Genomic DNA, 21,115 nt, shown 5'->3' on the forward strand with positions numbered 1-21,115 from the left:
TCCTCCTTCCCAGACTTTTGGGTCTATCTGCCATGTGCCCTGTCTTTTATCCTGTGCTCTAGGTTACTATGAATAGTGTATATCTTTAAATGATTTCAGTAGATGCTGCCACACAGAAAGCCCCTCCAGCTGAAGTTTAGCAAAACAAAGGTCTGCTTCTGTTATGGTCCCTCAGTGAACCACCAGACAGGAAAAAGATACAACTACAGTTTTTTGAGAATAAGGTCTGCACTGACACCAGAAAGCCACATCAGGATCATGGGCTGCCATCTCTATGGACTGCTGATGCCCAGGGGGATGGGAGATGATTGGCTAGTAAGTAAAATCACCATGACACTTTTTTTTGGTTAATATTTAGCAGCCTGTTTCTTCATTAAGCACTTACCTGGTAGCTGTATCTTTTTATATTACATTCAAGAGCTCCAACAAATTTGATACTCTCAACTTTTTGGACCTTAATGATTGCTTCAGTGGAAGGACTGATTCTCCGAGCCCCTAGTTTGCCAATTTTTCTTCAACTCATGTTTCATATATCCAGATTTACCTTCCTGAAATACCTCAATGAGAGTACCTCTTGTTTGTTAAAACAACAATCAGTTACTCTCAAAATGTGCCCATATTCTTTCAGGTGCCCATATTCATCAAATTTTATGAATTGCAAAAGAGAATTTCAAGCTGCTACTCTGGTGAAAGAACGTAAAATCCAGCCAGACTCAAATACTCACCATTCTTCAATGATGCACTGTTTTTACTGTGTTAACTTCTGTTCCCATGTTTTTTATTTACCTTGTATAGAATTCAGTCTTAATTATTTCGTTATTAATATCTACCCATTCTTAAGGCTAGTTGGCTTCCTCCACCTTAGTGATTTACCTGCTTAGCCCAGGTCTTCTTAATTACAACTTGGTATATGCCAGTTTGTGAGTCTGGTCACATACCATCATGCAGCAAAAGCAACACTAAGAGTAAATTTTATACCAATAAACATGTACCTTTAAAAAGAAGAACTATCTGAAGTAAACAATTTAACTTTACACCTCAAGAAGCTACAAAGAGAAGAACAAACTAAACCCAAAGTTAGCAGAAAGAAGAAAATAATAAAAACTAGATAGAAATAAATGAATAGAGATAAGAAAAACAATAGAAAAACTCAACAAAAACCAAGAGGTGGTTATTAGAAAAGATAAACAAAATTGATACAACTTCAGCTCAACTAACCAGCAAAAAAAAAAGAGAGACTCAAATAAATAAGAAATAAAACAGAAGACATTATAACCATTGCCACAGACATACAAAAGATCATAAGAGACTACTACAAATAGCTATATACTTACAAATTGGATACATTAGGAAAAATGGGTAAGTTCCTAGAAAAATACAACCCTCTAAGACTGAATCATGAAGAAACAGAAAATCTGAACAGATCTATAATGAATAAGGAGATTGAATTAGTAATCAAAAAACCGTCCAAGAAAGAAAATCCCCAAACCAGATGGCTTCATTAGTAAATTCGGCCAAATATTTAAAAAGAACACCAATACTAATCAAACAATTATAAAAAATCAAATAGGGAAAACACCTCCAAACTCATTTTATGAGGCCAGCATTATTCTGATACCAAAGACAGAAAAACACACTATAAGAAAAGAAAATTACAGGCCAATATCCCTAATGAACACTGATGAAAAATACCTCAACAAAATACTAGTAAACTGAATTTAACAGCACATCAAAAGGATCATACTCCATGATCAAGTGAGATTTATCCCTGGGATGCAAGGATGTTTCAATATATGCCAATCAATAAATGTGATATGTACATCACATTAACAAAATATAGGATAAAAATCACAAAATCATATCTATACATGCAGAAAAATAATTTGACAAAATTCAACACCCTTTCATGATAAAAATTCTCAGCAAACTAGGTATAGATGGAATGTACCTCAACATAATAAAGGCCATATATGATAAGCCCACAGCTAACATCATGCTAAACAGTGAGAAGCTGAAAGCTTTCCCTCTAAGATCAGGAACAAGACAAAAATGTCCACTCTTGCTACTTCTATTCAACAAAGTACTGGACATCTCAGCAAAAGCAGTTAGACAAATAAAAGAAATAGCAGGCATTCAAATCAGAAAGAAAGAAGTAAAATTCTCTCTTTTTTCAGACAACATGATCCTATATGCACAATACCCTAAAGACCACACACACACACACACACACACAACTGTTGGAACTAATAAACAGGTTCAGTAAAGTTGCAGGATACAAAATCAACATACAAAAATCATTGTGTTTTAGACACCAACAATCTAAAAAGGAAATTAAGAAAATAATCCCATTTACAATAGCATCAAAAAGAAAAATACTTAGGAATAAACTGACCAAAGAGGGGAAAGACTTATAAACTGAAAACTAAAAAACATTAACAAAGAAAATTAAACGAGACCCACAAAAGTGGAAAGACATCTTGTTTCATGGATGGGAAGGCTTAATATTGTTAAAATGTCCATACTAGTCAAAGTGATCTATAGAATCAACACTACTCCCAACAAAATCCCACAGGCACTTACTACAGAGCACTCATCTAAGCTGGATGCTCCTTCCACCTGAAGACTTCCTGTCGGAACCTTCGTTAGGCTGGCTGGATCTTCCACGTGAGCATCTCCTGCAGGCTCCTCCCTTTGGCTCTATGCTGCTTCTACCCATTTGCCTCCTGCCAGGTTGCATAAGCTGAATGTTCTCTCCACCTTTGTACTTCCTTCTGGGTCATAAATTCGGATGGCTGCACCATGCATCCATTCACCTCTGGTCGTGTCTTCTAACAGGCTGAGGGCACCATCCACCATGTACCCCCTGCCAGGTCTTCCCTTAGGCTGGTTGCAACCTGAACACATGAAACTACCTTCATATCTTCCATATGATGGTCGCACATTCCACTCATGCACCACCAACTGAATCCTCGCATAGGCTGGATGCTCTGACCACCCATCCACTTCCTACCTGATCCTTCCCCAGGATGACTGCTTCCTCCATTTATGCATGTCCTCCAAGTCTTCCCCCAGGTTGGAAGGCCCTAACCTTATGCACCTCATGCTGAGTCTTCCCCTAAGAGGAAGACTGCACCCACAGATATCAACTATGTCCTCCTCCAAGATCACTGCACACTCCATCCATCCACCACCCACCAAGTCCTGCCCTAGTCAAGATTCACACTCTACACATGTACTTCCCATCAGGTCTTCCTCTAATCTGTCTGTATCCTCCACCTGTGCACTTTCTGCCAGGCTGTCTGCTAGGCTGGCTGGACCATCCACCCATTTACCTCTTGCCAAGACCGTCTATAGGCTGGATGCTTCCCGTACACATGCACAGCCTGCTGCATCCTCCTTTGAAGGAATGTTCCTTCCACAGATGTACCTCCTACTGGATCCTCCCCTAGGCAGGATGCACCATTCCCTAACGAACATGCAGCAGGGTCCTCCTCTAGGCTGGCTACATTCTGCATTTATGCACTCCCTGCCATTTCCACATGTGAGCTGGATACAACATGCGCCCATACATCTTTAGCCATGTCCTTCTAGAGTGGATGTTCCTTAGCACTAATGGACATCGTGCCATGATTTCCCATGGGATAAATATTTCTTCCTCTGGAGTCCTAACTTAGGATGACTTCACCCTACATTCATGAACCAAATGATTAGCCCTGACCCCTAGGTTGGCTGCATCTTCCACCCATGCACTTCCTGCAGGCTTCTCACCTAAGCTGAATACTCCATCTACCTACACACCTTCTGTCATGTTCTTTCCTGGGCTGGCTACACTCTCCACCCATGTTCTTCCTGCCACGTATCCCAAAGTGGGCTGCAACATATACCCCTGCAGTTTCTGACAGGTCCTCCCAAAGGCTGACTACATTCTGTACCCATGCAACTCATGCTGGGTCTTCTCCAGCCATGTCCTCCTCAAGACTGGATGCTCACTCCACTCATGCCATCTCCTGGCTAGTCCTCCACTAGGCAGGCTGCTTTCTCCAGCCATGCACCTTCTGCCATGTCCTCCCCTGGGCTGGATGTTCCCTCCATCCATTCACTTCCTACAGGATCCTCCTATAGGCTTTCTGCACGATTCCCCCATCCAAGGTCTGCTGAGTCCTTCCCTAGACTGGATGCTCCTTCGACCAATCCACTTGCTGCCATTAACACAACTAGACTAGCTGTAGCCTTCACCCATGCATTTCCTGCAGGACCTCCTCTGGGCTGGCTGCATTCAACACATATACACTTCCTGTCATATCCTCCCCTAGGCTGTATACTCCCTCTATCTCTGCATTTCAGCCAGGTCCTAGGATGACTGTACCATGCAGCTATACACCACCTTCCATATCCCCACCCACCAGGCTGGCTTCTCTCTCCACACATACATCTTCTGCCAAGACCACCCTTAAGCTGGATGCTCCCTCTACACTTCCTGTTGGAGCTTCCCCAAGGCAGGCCACAACCCACAAACACACACCTCCCTCCATTGACTCGACTAGGCTGGAAGCTAGCTTCATGCACCCACTTAAGCTGGTTTCACTGTGCATTGAAGCATACCCTGACAAGTTCCCTCCAAGTCTTCTTGCACTTTCAACCTATTCATTTCAAAGTCCTTAGTCATTAGGGAAATGCAAATCAAAACCCAGTAAGACACCATTTCACACCCACTGGGATGGCTATGATATATTAAAAAAAAAGAAAAATAATAAAGTTTAAAGTGGATATAGAGAATATAGAAATCTAATAACATTTCTTGGGATAATATAAAATGGTGCAGCCACTCTGGAAACAGTCTGGTGGTTCCTAAAGCAGTTAAAGATAGAATTACCGTATGACCCAGCATTTTTACTCCTGGATACATACCCAAAAGAACTGAAAACAGGTGTTCAAATAAAAACTCGTACATGTCTGTTCGTAGCAGCACTATACACAACAGCCAAAAGGTCCAAATATCCAAACAACCCGAATGTCTGTCCACTGATGAATGGATAAACAAAATGTGGTGTAGACACTCAATGGAATGTTATTCAGCCATTAAAAAGGAATGGAGTACCGATTCATGCAACAACTTGGATAAACCTGAAAACGTTGTGCTAAAATGAAAGGAGCCAGACACAAAAGGTATGATTCCATTTACATGAAATATCCAGAATAAGCAAATCCATAGAGACAGAAATCAGATTAGTGGTTGCCAGGGCCTGAAGAGGGAGGAATGAGGATTAATTTCTTAATTGGTATGGGTTTCATTTTGCAGTGATGAATATGCTCTGTTATTAAATAGAGCTGATGATTTCACAGCACTGGGAATGCAAAAACATTCCCCCCAAATCCTAAAATTCAAGTGGATGAGGACAAACCATCAAGAGACACATTACCTGCATGGTATCAGTGTCTGTATGTGAGTTAAAAAAAAAAAAAAAAAAAAGAAGAAGCAATGGCACAGCATCTGACTAACTTTATAATAGAGAATAGCAAACTAGTCACTAGGTACTCACTGGAAAGAACAGCTGCAATTGGGAGGGTTTTGGCTTTTCCATAGCAGGCACGTGCAAGGAGCACACCTCAAGAAGGACCAAAGGTACTAGAGCAGAAGACCACTGTGAACTTTCAAAACTGGTACCTCAGTGTTTCCTTCTAGGGCAAGACTCCATGATTAGCAGAAACTCTGGGGTTGGAAACAATTCAGGAGGAAATTGACAAGAGAGATGAAGGAAAGGAGAAGGTGCAAAATTGTGTTGTCCACACATGTGGCCACTGAGCACTTGAAATGAGGCTAGTCAGATTTGAGATATGATGTAAGAGTAAAATATGTACCAGATTTCAATGATTCAGTACAAAAGAACGAAAAATAGCTCATTAATAAATTTTTTTTTTTTTTTTTTTTTTTTGCGGTACGCGGGCTTCTCACTGCTGTGGCCTCTCCCGTTGCGGAGCACAGGCTCCGGATGCGCAGGCTCAGCGGCCATGGCGCACGGACCCAGCCGCTCCGCGGCATGTGGGGTCTTCCCAGACCGGAGAACGAACCCGTGTCCCCTGCATCGGCAGGCGGACTCTCAACCACTGCGCCACCAGGGAAGCCCCATCATTAATAATTTTTATATTGCTTCCACATGGAAAATGTAGTATTTGGGATAGACGGAGTGTTAAAAACATATTATTAAAGTTAATTTCACGTTTCTTTTTACAAAGAATTTTGACTACTAGAAAACTGTTAATTACATTGTGTGGCTAGTATTACATTGCCCATGGACAGCACTCTATTATTACTGACGTCTGAGATGCCTGTTAGACCTCAAATGGAAAAACCGATTACACAGCTGTATGAATGGAAGTACAAGGGAATGAGTAAAAATAAACATACATATTTGAAATTCATCAACTTAAAGTGACATTTTAAAACATGAGTCTAGATAGGACCCCCTAGGAAGTGAATGCGTGTAGAAAAAAATGACCAAAACCTAAAGCCTTGGAAATTCTAACACACTGAGTATGGAAAATGAGGAAGTTCCAGAAGAATACAAGGTGAACACAAAGAGGGAACTCTTTAAAGACCAAGAAAGAACATGTATCAAGGAAAAGGAGTGATCAACTGTATTAAATGCTGCCAAAAGGTCAAGTAAGATGATGTCTAACATGTTTCCATTGGATTCTGCAGTGTGAAGGTCTGCTATGTGATGGTATTTGGTCCTTTCTTAAGGAGAGAGAATAGGAAGCTCTCAAGGTCAAAGGAAGGAAGAAGAGCTTGTGGGCAGCTGGGGCTATGTAGATTTTGGTGTGGAGGACCTGAGTTAAGGACACTGGATTCGTGTCCACACTCAGGCAGATCAAATGCCAAGGAGACCTATTAAAACCATAGGATGAAGTAGGATGGTTGGGGCTTTGATTCCGCCTGCAATGCTGGTTCATTGAAGGAAGGAACCAGACCTAAGGCCTGAAGTACTGCCTTCCTCGACCTCTCGTATATGAGGGGGTGTTCTGTGGTCAGGGCTACCTCCAGGAATAAAGTGTAGCTTCCTAGATATACATCCCTGGGTGTTTCTAACTCTCTGGAGCTGGGCTACAGAGCTAACGACACATACACACCCACCACTAACTTTTGCAGTGCCTATGGCAAAAGTAAAATGGAGGCCACCAGCCCATGTCCTGGATTCCTTCTTCTCACGGCCATTATGTCCTACACCATGCAGTGCTTCACACCTAACACTAACAGCACCTCAACCCACACCTCCAAGCTTTGTCTACCCCTTGCTCCCACAAACAGTGACCACCTAGCCACCTTTTGTGCCCAAGATTGAGCATATCATAGGCCCAGCTCTTCTTTCCTCTGGAATGACTTTGAGAATAGGACCTTGCTGGCCCTGGAAGTATCCTTAGGGAATTAGGGTACCTGATATATTTCCTACAAAAGTAACAGGGTGTCAGGAGACTCATCACCTTGTCCCTGTGGACTTTCAGCTCTAGCATGAAAAGCAGATAAGGAGGGCCTAATACAGGGCTCAGCACTATGACCCTTCTTGACCAGGTCAAATGCCAGTACTGGCCATATACCAGAAAAGTAAAAGAAAAGAGAGGAGAACCTAGAGATTATTGTACTAAGTGAAGTAAGTAAGAAAGAGAAAGACAAATAGCATATGATATCACTTATATGTGGAATCTAAAATAAGACACTAATGAACTTATTTACAAAACAGAAACAGGGGGCTTCCCTGGTGGCGCAGTGGTTGAGAGTCCGCCTGCCGATGCAGGGGACACAGGTTCGTGCCCCGATCCCGGAAGATCCCACATGCTGCGGAGCGGCTGGGCCCGTGAGCCTTGGCCGCGGAGCCTGTGTGTCCGGAGCCTATGCTCCGCAACGGGAGAGGCCACAGCAGTGAGAGGCCCGCGTACAGCAAAAAAAAAAAAAAAAAAAAAAAAAACAGAAACAGACTCACAGACTTCAAACTTATGGTTACCAAAGGGGAAAGAGGGCAGGGGATACATTAGGAGTTTGGAATTGGCAGATACAAACAACTATATATAAAAGAGATAAACAACGAGGACCAAGTGTATAGCACAGGAAACTATACTCAATATCTTATAATAAGCCATGATGGAGAAGACTATGAAAAAGAATATATATCTATGTATAACTGAATCACTTTGCTGTACAGTAGAAACTAACATAACATTGTAAATCAACTATACTTCAATTAAAAAAAACACTACTCAGAGTATATGTAAACCTGGCCAAAAAAAAGAGAGAGAGAGAAAGAGGAGAAATATGGGAAAGGAGGGAGCGGGAGTTCATTTTAGTGTTTCTTTGTTTGTTTTCCACTCCACTCACTTCAATGTGGTTTCCTACCATGTTTCCACAACTTAAATTTTTGAAAAACAGCTAAGTTTAGTCGCATCACAGAAATGACGCTATGATCAAGGTGAAAAAACAACTGAATATATATCCTGTTCACAGCATGTTATATGCCCATCCAATTCTATACAAGTGTCTACACACACATACACAATCACGCTCACATATCTACTCAAAAATTCAGTCACAACTATTTTTTAAAAGAGATTATGCATTAACATCCATTAATCTTAATATCCATTAATATTAAGCGAAAATCTTTTTTTGCTTAATATTTGATCATTTTAGCACGTCAGTCATTAACCTTGAATAGTTGCCCAGCCCCCTTCCTCCCCATCTTGTAGGCTTCAAAAGCCCGTTTCCTCCTCTAAAAACCAAGACCTTCACCCCAGGCTTCTAACCTCTGTCTGCTGTTTCCTCCTTCTTGATTCTGAATCTTCCTCCCAGCCCTCCCTATTCCTATCTGGGTTATCCTCCTCTCTCATACACTTGATCATGCACTGCCTCTTTCCTGACGCTGGGTACCTCCATCACCCCTCCCTTTCTCTAGACACCTTGGGTTAATCTCTAGTTCTCTTGTCCAAGTTGTAAATTACCTATGCTAAGAGGGTATGAACTGTCCAAATGGGAATTTTATGGTCATAACTCCATTTCAAATAAAGGCCATAAATGATGACCCTTTGTCCCTTCTAAAGAGTCAACTAGCATGCTACTTTCTTTTAAACCTCCAAATATGACATAAAATTAACAATTTTAGAGACCACAATAAAAAAATTTACATTAAAAAATGAAACCAACACTTCAAGTTTTAGTTATTAAAAAAATCATTCTATGAAGAGATAATTGCCTATAATTTTTCAAAACTGACTGAAGATATCAAGCTGCAGGATTAAAAACCCCTACAGACCTCAAGCAAGATAGATACAAAGAAAACCACGCCTGGAAACATCAAACTAGTGGGAAAAGTATAAAAATGTCAATGAAACACACACACAAATCACTAGATAAATGGTAATATACACTATTTTCATGGACAAGAAGATTCACTATTACAATAATATAGACTTTGCAAAATAACCTATAAATTCAAAGCAATTTCAAATAAAACCCCAATGGGATATTTCATGCATTTTGACATATTAGTATGTATATGAAAAAGGAAAGGGTCATGAAATATGAATAGTATGAAAATACTCCTGAAAAAGAATGGTGTGAGATATTTGCCCTACAATACAGAGGCTTTTTATAACAGTGTGGTATAAGTGCAAACAGAGACAAATGACCCAGCTGTACAGAAAAGAGTCTAAACATAGATCCATGCATAAATTAAAACCTATTCCACTTCAGGGCTATGGTGCTAGATCATGGGAAAAGGAGGAAATTTTTATTTATTTAATTTTGTCTGGGATGGGTCTTCACTGCTGCGCACGGGCTTTCTCTAGTCGCGGCGAGCGGAGGCTATTCTTCGTTGCGGTGCACGGGCTTCTCACTGCAGTGGCTTCTCTTGTTGTGGAGCACGGGCTCCGGGCACGCGGGATCAGTAGTTGTGGTGCACGGGCTTAGTTGCTCCGCGGCATGTGGGAATTTCCTGGACCAGGGCTCGAACCCGTGTCCCCTGCACTGGCAGGCAGATTCTTAACAACTGCGCCACCAGGGAAGCCCCCGAAAAGAAGGAAAATTTTAAATGCTACTGGACAATAGGTTATCCATATGGAAAAAAGGAAAAAAATGGGAATCTCTCCACTAAATTGTACACGGAAACAAATTTCAGGTAGATAATTCTGTGACAAGTAGGACTTAAAGCATATAGAAAAAATAAGACTATCTTATATACATTGGGACTAGTAAAAGATTTCTTAGTTAAAATATAAAAAGCACGAACTATAAAAGATAGTCAAATTCAGCTGCAAAATAATTTTAAAACTTTTAGTTATTAAAAGAGAGTATTGGGACTTCCCTGGTGGCACAGTGGTTAAGAATCCGCCAGCCAATGCAGGGGACACGGGTTCCAGCCCTGGTCCGGGAAGATCCCACAGGAGCCTGAGCAACTAAGCCCGTGCACCACAACTACTGAGCCTGCGCTCTAGGGCCCACGATCCAAAACTACTTAGCCCGCGCGCCACAACTACAGAAGCCTGCGCGCCGAGAGCCCGTGCTCCGCAACAAGAGAAGCCAAGGCAATGAGAAGCCCGCGCACCGCAACGACGAGCAGCGCCCCCTTGCGCAACTAGAGAAAGCCCGCGCGCAGCAACGAAGACCCAACGCAGCCAAAAATAAAATTAAAAAAATTTTAAAGAGAGTATTTACAAGGTTAAAGAACAAGACCAAACAGTGGAAGTATTTGCTCCACATGAACCAGAAAAAGGGTTATTCATAATGCACGTTTTTTTAAATAATGAGTATAAATAGGCATTTTACAGAAACATAAATGCCCAAAGACAAGAACAAAAGAAGTGTTTACTTTTACTGGTAATTATGGAAAAGCCAGAATGAGATACCATTAAAGAAAATTTTGTTCTATAAAAGGCAACTTGGAAAAGGGAAATTTCAGCTCAGGAGCAGAGGCAGGCCATTTTCAGGGAGCGGGGGGCTGTTAATCAAGGGTTAACAGATTAACTGCCGACTGCTGGAGCCATGGGGAGGAGAGGCTTTTAAATTGCTCTGAATCTTGGTTAGAACGCTTGGAAACCTCACAGGTGAACACGATCAGGCAGCCCAATCACTGCAGTGGCTGGCTAGCTGTTCCACGTTTGCTTCTAGGAGGTTGCTTACAGAAGGTCACAGCACAGTAGGTGGGGGGTAGGGGTGTGCCTGCTCTCCTGGAGAGGCAGGGCTCGGGTGCATCAAGTTCAGGCAGCAACACGGGCCTAACTCTCGGAGGACTAGGCTTGGAGTTGAAGCTCAGGCAAAACGAATCATCATCACGGTACGACGGACAGCTGAGCACAGAAAACCCCATGAGGGAGGAGAGGGGCGCAAACCAACAGACCTGAAGGAGATGCTCTCAACGCACTGCCCAGCAAAATGAAAGGAGAATGTGCCACGAGAGCATTAGAGGCGGCACTTATGCAGACGGCATTACCACCAGGGCACAGGGGAAGAGCAGCCTTCCTCAGGTCAATCTAGGGGGGAAGCAGGACTCAGGCCAGCCAGCCCGGAGTGGAAAAGGGCAGCAGCGAAAGCATCGTTCTTACCTGTGTGGCGGCTCAGGAGGGTCGGGCCTGGCGTGGGGTTGCGGCTGGGAAGACCAGGGTCTGGCCGGGATGCTGGACTCCAGACAAAAGCCTTGAGAAAGGAGTCTGCTGCTGGGCTGAGACTTCGGAGTAAATAGCAGCAAAAGCTCAGACCTCTGAGTCCTGGAAGCTCTAGGAAACGGAAAGCACGTTGGAGGATTCCGTATCCCGGCAGGCTCTTCCTGGTGGAGCTGCTTTTGGGCCCACGTTTACCCTAAACCACGGTCCGGGCTCGTCCGTGAGGGAGCCAGTGCCCCTTGTGGGTCGTCCCGTGGCGGCCTCGCTCCAGCGTGCACGTTCTTTTTCTTTCTTTTTTTTTTTTTTTTTTGCGGTACGCGGGCCTCTCACTGGTGTGGCGTCTCCCGTTGCGGAGCACAGGCTCCGGACGCGCAGGCTCAGCGGCCATGGCTCACGGGCCCAGCCACTCCGCGGCATGTGGGATCTTCCCAGACTGGGGCATGAACCCGTGTCCCCTGCATCGGCAGGCGGAGTCTCAACCACTGCGCCACCAGGGAAGCCCTAGCGTGCACGTTCTTGATTCTGGTTTTTCTGGGCCCACGTACCTCTGAGGTCTGAGCGAGAACCCGTGCAGCCCTGTAGATCAGAACCTTGCCAGTCCTAAGATATCAGTAGCGGCAGGGGCGACCTCGTTCTTAGACCCACTGGCCACCTCATCCTGCATGAAATCAGACTGCTGCTGCTTCTCTCCTCCTCCTAGTCTGACCGGGCGGCCATAATGCCAGGTTCTCAGAAACAGAGGGAGTCCGCTGCAAACGCCGGCTCAGGTAGAGCCAGGGTTAGTAGAACGAGGAAGATGGGCGGGCCCTGGTGGAATCTTCGCTTCTGATTGGTGAGCTGGATATCACATGATACTCATCTTCCTAGAGTCCAACCCAGATTCTTTGGGCAGCAAATAGGAGAGTGCACCACCGCTTTGGGGTCTGCCCTGGGCTGGTCAGTTATATGAATTTCCTCAGTATTTAAACATAGCCCCTAAAAGTGTGTGACTGTGTGTAGGAGGGTGGGGTCTCTAGATAAACAATTTGAGTGACCCCCAGCGTGTCAGCATCACGCTGGTGGCTCAAACCGAAGAAATCACTTGAAAGAAATACCACACTGGTCAGAAAGAGATAATCCCCTAGCTAGGTCGTCCTCATGGAACTGGTCAGAACACTGGGTCCATGGATGACCCCAGACGGAACAGTCCTGGGACTCCTCCTGGAATCTGGATCACCCCACGCCAAACTGGTGTGGGTTTAAGAGTTGGAGCGTGGCTTTATGAAAGGGTAGAAATGGGATGGGGCCCCACACTGTTCTTTTTTTTTTTTTTTTTTTTTGCGGTACGCCCTTTTGCGGGCCTCTCACTGTTGTGGCCTCTCCCGTTGCGGAGCACAGGCTCCGGACGCGCAGGCTCAGCGGCCATGGCTCACGGGCCCAACCGCTCCGTGGCATGTGGGATCTTCCCGGACCGGGGTACGAACCCGTGTCCCCTGCATCGGCAGGCGGACTCTCAACCACTGCGCCACCAGGGAAGCCCCCCACAGGGAAGCCCCCCATGCTGTTCTTGAAATGTTCGGCCCTGCTGCCTCGTGTTTCCCAGGCACCAGAGGGAGTTTTAGACATTTTCCCAGAAGACTGCTTTGGCCCACCTGGCTCCTTCAGGCAAAGGCAAGGGCTGCCTGGAATTAAAAGTGGTACTGCCCTTAAATACACATCAACATTTGTATAGGCTACACAGTGATGAGTGTATGCTATGTATCTGACCTAGTCTTCATTCTTGGCCACCGATGTCTAGTTTCTGTTAATATAAATATGTTGTGATGCACAGACTTCAAGTTTAACATTTGGACATTTATTTTTAGTCATTATCACAAAAGGGTTGCATATTTAGTACCCAAAAAAAGAAAAGCAAATGTAAGAAAACTTGAACCTAAATTTCCACACACCCATAGGTAACTACTGCAAATGTTTGATTATATGTTGGCAGAACGGCCATTCATTTATTTCGTAGTTTTTGTCTTGTTTTATAAAGGTAGAATTATTTATCCATACAAATTTTTTTTTTTTTTTTTTGCGGTATGTGGGCCTCTCACTGTTGTGGCCTCCCCCGTTGCGGAGCACAGGCTCCGGACGCGCAGGCTCCGGACGCGCAGGCTCAGCGGCCATGGCTCACGGGCCCAGCCGCTCCGCGGCATATGGGATCCTCCCAGACCGGGGCACGAACCCGTATCCCCTGCATCGGCAGGCGGACTCTCAACCACTTGCGCCACCAGGGAGGCCCTACAAATTATTTTTTAACTTGTGATTTAGACCTAGAAAACCCACTTTCCATGTCAATTAATAAATTTACACAAGGCCATTTTTAACTAGAAAATACTCCATTTACAGAAGAAACCTACATTTCCAAATATTCTTATATTGCCAACATTTGTGTTGTTTTCAACTTTTCACTCTCTAACACATCACTGTGAGACACACCCTTCTTGCTAAAATTTGTTCATAACTTTGCCATTGTTATGCATAAATTCCCAGAAGTGGAAATTGTTGGTACATATGTAATTGTACCAACACATATGTACCAGGCACATATGTACTTCTTTGATAAAAATATTGGGAAGCTGATCTCCTGGAAGTCATTTTTATAACAATTTTGGCAAAATGGAATGGGATGTTTAATGGAATTCATGAACAACTGGAAAGACAACACAAAACAGAATGGAGTGGTATTTGGAGTGTTAAATAATATGGAATGTAAAGTGGATTTGAAATGTAGTACAGAAGGGGATGAAATGGAGACTGGTTGCAGAGGAAACTAGAATGAAATGAGGAATAGAATATGGACCTGAACAGGGTATGGAAAGGAAAATTGAATAGGATGGAAATTGAATGGAATATAATGGGAAAATGGAATGGAAAGGAGAATGGAAATAAATATCTAATGGCATACAGAACATAAAATATAATGTCATATAAGAAAAGGAATGAAATGGAATATATAATAAAATACAACTTTAAAGAAAAAGAACGAGGGCTTCCCTGGTGGTGCAGTGGTTAAGAATCTGCCTGCCAATGCAGGGGACACGGGTTCGAGCCCTGGTTGGGGAAGATCCCACATGCCGTGGAGCAACTAAGCCCACACACCTAGAGCCCGCGCTCTGCAACAAGAGAAGCCACCGCGATGAGAAGCCCGTGCACCGTAATGAAGAGTAGCCCCCGCTCGCCACAACTAGAGAAAGCTGGCATGCAGAAACGAAGACCCCACGCAGCCAAAATTTAAATAAATTTATTTTGAAAAAAAGAAAAGGAACGAAATTGAAATTAAATAGGAAGGAATATAGAATGGAACTGACAATGCAGTGGCATGAAATAAATGGACTATGAAATATACACTGTAGACTTAAATAGATATAGAAAAAATGGAATGGGATTTGGATTGAAATATAAAATACAACGTTTTGAAGGATGGAATAGAAATTGAATAAAAATGAAACAGAAGATGGAAAATGAAATACTGATGAATCAGAGGATGCACTAAAATGAAGAATAAATTAAAAGAATGTATTTAAATCAGTTACTGCTCCATAATTTGGTGTTGTGAAACTACAATTATAGATTCTGTACATCTAGAATTCAGACAGAGCTTGTCTCTATTCCACTATATCTGGGCCCTCAGCTGGTAAAATTTGAATGGCTGTGAGGTCATGAGGGAAGAACAATCAGTGATGACTCCTAGACTTTGGCCAGAGAATCTGAGTGGATGATGGTACCACTCAACTGAAATGGGGAAAACTTGCTCAGTAGAGGAGCAGATTGGGGAGAATGGAAATTGGTGATTCTGTTCTGACCATGTTGACCACTACAGTCCGTGTGGTTGTGCTAGTCATTTAGAGGAATAACCCCCCCCCCAACTTATCTCATAACATTCCATTAACTCTAGAGGACAACTTTCACCAGTTTCGTGGATCCAGTAGTCCTCTAGGGTATCATTTCAGGTTACTCTCTGATATCTATCCCTTTACTCCTTTCTGGAATCTGTCTGGGCCTTAGTTATGATCCTTGACTTACCAAGATGCCTCCATTTGTCCTTGCTCTCATTTAAAGATTTTATATATATATATACATATATATATATATTCCTATATATATATATATAAGGAGAAATATAGAGAGAAAATATATATTTCTCCTTATATGTGTATTTCTCCATACATTTTCTATATATAAATATATATTTATATAAAATTATAAAATTATCTTCACATATATAAAGACAATTATTTTTAAATAAAAATATATATTATATTTCTATATTTTTGTATATAAAGAGAAATTATGGGCCTCCCTGGTGGCGCAGTGGTTAAGAGTCCGCCTGCCGATGCAGGGGATACGGGTTCGTGCCCCGGTCTGGGAGGATCCCATATGCCGCGGAGCGGCTGGGCCCGTGAGCCATGGCCGCTGGGCCTGCGCATCCGGAGCCTGTGCTCCGCAACGGGAGAGGCCACAACAGTGAGAGGCCCACATACCGCAAAAAGAAAAAAAAAAAAAAAAAGAGAAATTATATATATATTTCTCCTTTATGAATATAATTGCATTAAATATATACTTTTATATACAATATATATAAACATAATTTCTCCATATATATATTTCTTTAGATGAGGACAATATATGTATTTTTTTCTTTCACTAATTGATTTGGCTATCCTCTAAGATCTCAAACTTTCTTCGATAGAAGACCCTCTCCTCTTTAACTCTTCTGGTGTATCTTTAATGCTGTCTTCTTTCTCTTCCCCAACTGCTCCTGTTTAAACAGTATATATATATATATATATATATATATATATATATATATATATATATGCTTAAAGAGAAAGAAAATTCTGGAAGGAAGATTTTTTTCCTCCTCATACTTTATTTTCTGAATGTTTTCAATGAATATACATTACCCTTATATTCAGAAAAAAAACAGCTTTTTACATTTTGAAAAAATATGAGTTTTAAATGTTTAATTAGGTTTTAAGCTGTTGTAAGAAAGCAGACTCTCTCATGTACTACTAGATGGGGTTTTAAATTCATAACATTGACAGATGGAAATTTGACACTATATATTTAAAGTCATAAATATGAAATCCATTTGACACTATAATTCCTCTTCTAGACATTAATTCTGAAGGAATACTGATGTATACCCACAAAGTTGTATGCTCAAAGGTGATTATTATAGTGTCAATTATTTTTAAAAGTCTGAAATGATCTCATTTTCCAAGAGGACCCCGGATGTCCATAAAATAAACTTACGCAGCTTCCACATTGTTGTTTCTAAGAAGTTTTAATGACATAGGGAAAAAGCTATATTATACGTGTAAAAAACATGGTAATTGTATATACCGATCAATATTTATATCTATTTATCTATCTATGTATCTGTCTACCTACTTACCTATCTATCCATCCATCTATCTATCTTAATTTCCTTTGGTTTCTGTAAAAAATTACCACAAGTTTGGTGACTTAATATAACAGAAATGTATTCCCTCAAAACCCTAGAGGCCAGACATACAAATTCAGTATCACTGGGACAAAATCAAGGTATGGGCAGGCCTGTAGTCCCTTTGGAGGCTCTAGGGGAGAATCTGTTCCTTGCCTCTTCCAGCTTCTAGTGCCTGCTGGCCTTCCTTAGCTCACTGCCATTATCACCCCAATCTCCACCTCTGTCTTCACATAATCCTTCTCTGTGTATTTGTATCAGATCTGTCTCTGCCTCTCTCTTATAAGAACATGTGGTTGCATTTAGGGCTTACCTGGATAATACAGAATAATCTCCTTACCTCAAGATCTGTAACTTAATCACATCTACAAAGTCCTTTTTAGCCATATAAGGTAACATTAACAGGTTCCATTGATTAGGACGTGAATATCTTTTGGTGGATCATTATTCGACCAACCACACTATCATCACTCTCTCAACCTACCTATCTTTATACCTACACCTAGCTTTTTACATATATTAGGATCTCATTCTCTAAGGAGCAGTGGTTCTCAACCAGTTACATTTTGTCCCTGAGGAGACATTTGGCAATTCCTGGAGATATTTTTGGTTGTCCCAACTGGTGAGGGTGGAGGTGCTACAGGCATCTAGTGTGTAGAGAACAGAGATGCTGCTAAACCCCCTCAATGCACAGGACAACATCCTACATGGAATTATCTAACTGATCCATAATGTCAGGAGTGTCAAGGTTGACAAACCCTGATGGAGAAAATTTAGACAATTCAGAAAAGTTGATAACAAAATTTAAATCCCAAGCAATCCTGCCAGTGATTGATAACTATTGTTAAACACTTGATATGTCATCAGAGTGAAGTCACAGGAAGATGGCAGAGTAGAGAAATCGAAAAATCTATCCCTCCACAAGCAATGATTAAGTTGGCAAAACTATCAGTATCAATTTGGTTTTGAACTCTGGAATTTAATTTAAAAAACTTAGAACAATCAGAGAGTGCTTAATGAAAAAAGATTTCTAATTTTGGTAAGAGATCTCTGTGGTGATTTTGGTTACCTGCCTACCATCCCCATTCCCCAGCTAGGCAGTGGCTATGTGGATGGCAGTCTGTATTCCTGGTTCAGCTTGCTGGTGTCAGAGGGAGAAATATAGACATAGTTCTCAGAGTTGTGGTTGTGCATTTTGGCCTGTTTTGTGGTTCCCTGAGGAATCAGCTCAGAGATTTGTCTTTGCTTCACCAACCTTAGAACTGTTAGGGCTGGAGCAGCCTCCCAGGTGAGCATTTGTTGAAAGCATTTAAAAGCAAATACTACCTCTCACACAACTCAATATCTAAAAAACAACCAACCTAACTAAAAAATGGCAGAAGATCAGAATAGACATTTTTCCAAGGAAGACACACAGATGGCCAACAGGCACATGAAAAGATGCTCAACATCACTAATCATCAGGGAAATGCAAATCAAAACCACAATGAGCTCTCCTCACACCTGTCAGGATGTCTATTATCAAAAAGACAAATGTTGGGCTTCCCCAGTGGCGCAGTGGTTGAGAGTCCACCTGCCGATGCAGGGGACACGGGTTCGTGCCCCGGTCTGGGAGGGTCCCATGTGCTGTGGAGCGGCTGGGCCCGTGGGCCATGGCCGCTAGGCCTGCGCGTCGGGAGCCTGTGCTCCGCAACAGGAGAGGCCACAACGATGAGAGGCCCGCGTATGGCCAAAAAAAAAAAAAAGTTCTCATCACAAGAAAAAAAAATTCTGTAACTATGTATGGTGATGGATGTCAACTAGACTTATCATGGTGATCATTTAACAATACATACAAATATCGAATCACTATGTTGTATATCTGAAACTAATATAATATTGTAAGTCAATTATACCTCAATTTAAAAATAAATAAATAAATAAAAGTATGGTATTGGTAAAAATAGACAAATTTATCAATGCAACAAATTGAGAGCCAGAAAACAGACCCACACAAATATAGACAACTGATCTTTGACAAAGGAACAAAAGCGATTCAATGGAGAAAGGACAGCCTTTTCAATAAATGATGTTGAAACAATTTGATACCCATATGCAAAAAGAAAATATCTAGACACAGTCCTGACAACTTTCACAAAAATTAACTCTAAATGGATCTTAGACTTATAGACAAAATGCAAAAATATAAAACTTCTGCAAATAGGGAGTTCCCTGGTGGCCTAGTGGTTAGGATTCCAGGCTTTCACTACTATGGCCCAGGTTCAATCCTTGGTCAGGGAACTGAAATCCCGCAAGCTGCACGGCGCGGCCAAAAAAAAAAGAAAGAAAGAAAACTTCTGCAAATGACAGGAGAAAGTCTAAGTGACTTTGGGTTTGGCAGTGTTTTAAAATATAACACCAAAAGTACATTACATGAAAGAAAAACTGACAAGTCGGACTTTATTAAAATTTTAAAATTCTACTCTGTGAAAGACACTGTTAAGAGAATAAAGAGACAAGCCCAGAACAGGAGAAAATACTTGCACAACACATAACTGATAAAATGACTTGTATTTAAAAATATACAAAGAGGGACTTCCCCCGTGGTCCAGTGGTTAAGAATCCATCTTGCAATTCAGGGCATGCCAGTTTGATCCCTGGTCAGAGAACTAAGATCCCACATGCTGCAGGGCAACTAAGCCCACGTGCTGCAACTACTGAGCCCATGCTCTCTGAATCCAGTGTGCCACAACTACAGAGCCCACGCGCTCTGGAGTCCACACACCACAACTAGAGGGAAGCCCGTGCACCCCAACGGAGAACCCACGCACTGCAAGGAAAGATCCCGCGTGCCGCAACTAAAACCCACCCAACACAGCCAATAAATAAATAAATAAATAAATAAATAAATAAACATTTAAAAAAATTTTTTAAATAATAAAATAAAATATACAAAGAACTCTTAAAAATCAACAATAAGAAAACAAACAACCCCATTACAAAATGGGCAAAAGATCTGAATAGACACTTGACCAAAGAAAATATACGGATGGGAAATAAGCATGTAAAACCATGTCCAACATCATTTTTCATTATGGAATTTCAAATTAAAACAACAATAAGATACCACTACACACTTATTAGAATGGTTAAAATCCAAAAAACTGACAGTATCAAATCCTGGCAAAGATGTGAAGCAACAAGAATGTTCATTCATTGCTGGTGAGAATGAAAATGATGAAAAACTGTGGAAGACAGTTTGGTAGTTTCTTACAGTCTTACCATATGACCCACAATTGCACTCCTAGTCATTTACCCAAATGAATGGAAAACTTATGTCTACACCATAACCTGTACATACATGTTTATAGCAGCTTCATTCATAATCACCCCATACTGGAAACAACCAAGGTGTCCTTCAATAGGTGAATGGATAAGCAAACTGTGGTACATCCATACAATGGAATATTATTCAGTGATAAAAACAAATGAGCTATCAAGCCATGAAAAGACATGGAGGAAACTTGAATGCAAATTGCTGAGTGAAAGAAGCCAATCTGAAAAGGCCACAGACTGTATGATTCCAACTATATGACATTTTAGAAACGGCAAAGCTATAGAGACAGTAAAAAAAAGTGTGGTTGCCAGAGTTTCAGGCAGGGGGAGAGGAAAGATGAATGAATAGCTAAAGCACAGATGAAACTGTTCAAAATGAACTGTAATGGTGGATATATGTCACTATGTATTTGTCAAAACACATAGAATGTGTAACACAAAGAGTGAACCTTACTGTAAACTGCTGACTATAATTAATAATAATGTATCAATATTGGTTAATTGTAACAAACGTGCCACACTAATACTACCATCTCAATTATTCTGTAAATCTAGAACTACTAGAAATTAGGTCACTTAATTGTTTTAATGCTCTTAGCATACAATCCAGCAATTGCACTCATGTGCATTCCTTCAATACAAAAATCTTACACAATCACAGCATCCTTATTCATAACAGCCAAAAAC

Source organism: Mesoplodon densirostris, chromosome X (genome assembly GCF_025265405.1).
Source record: "Mesoplodon densirostris isolate mMesDen1 chromosome X, mMesDen1 primary haplotype, whole genome shotgun sequence".
NCBI lineage: Eukaryota > Metazoa > Chordata > Mammalia > Artiodactyla > Ziphiidae > Mesoplodon > Mesoplodon densirostris.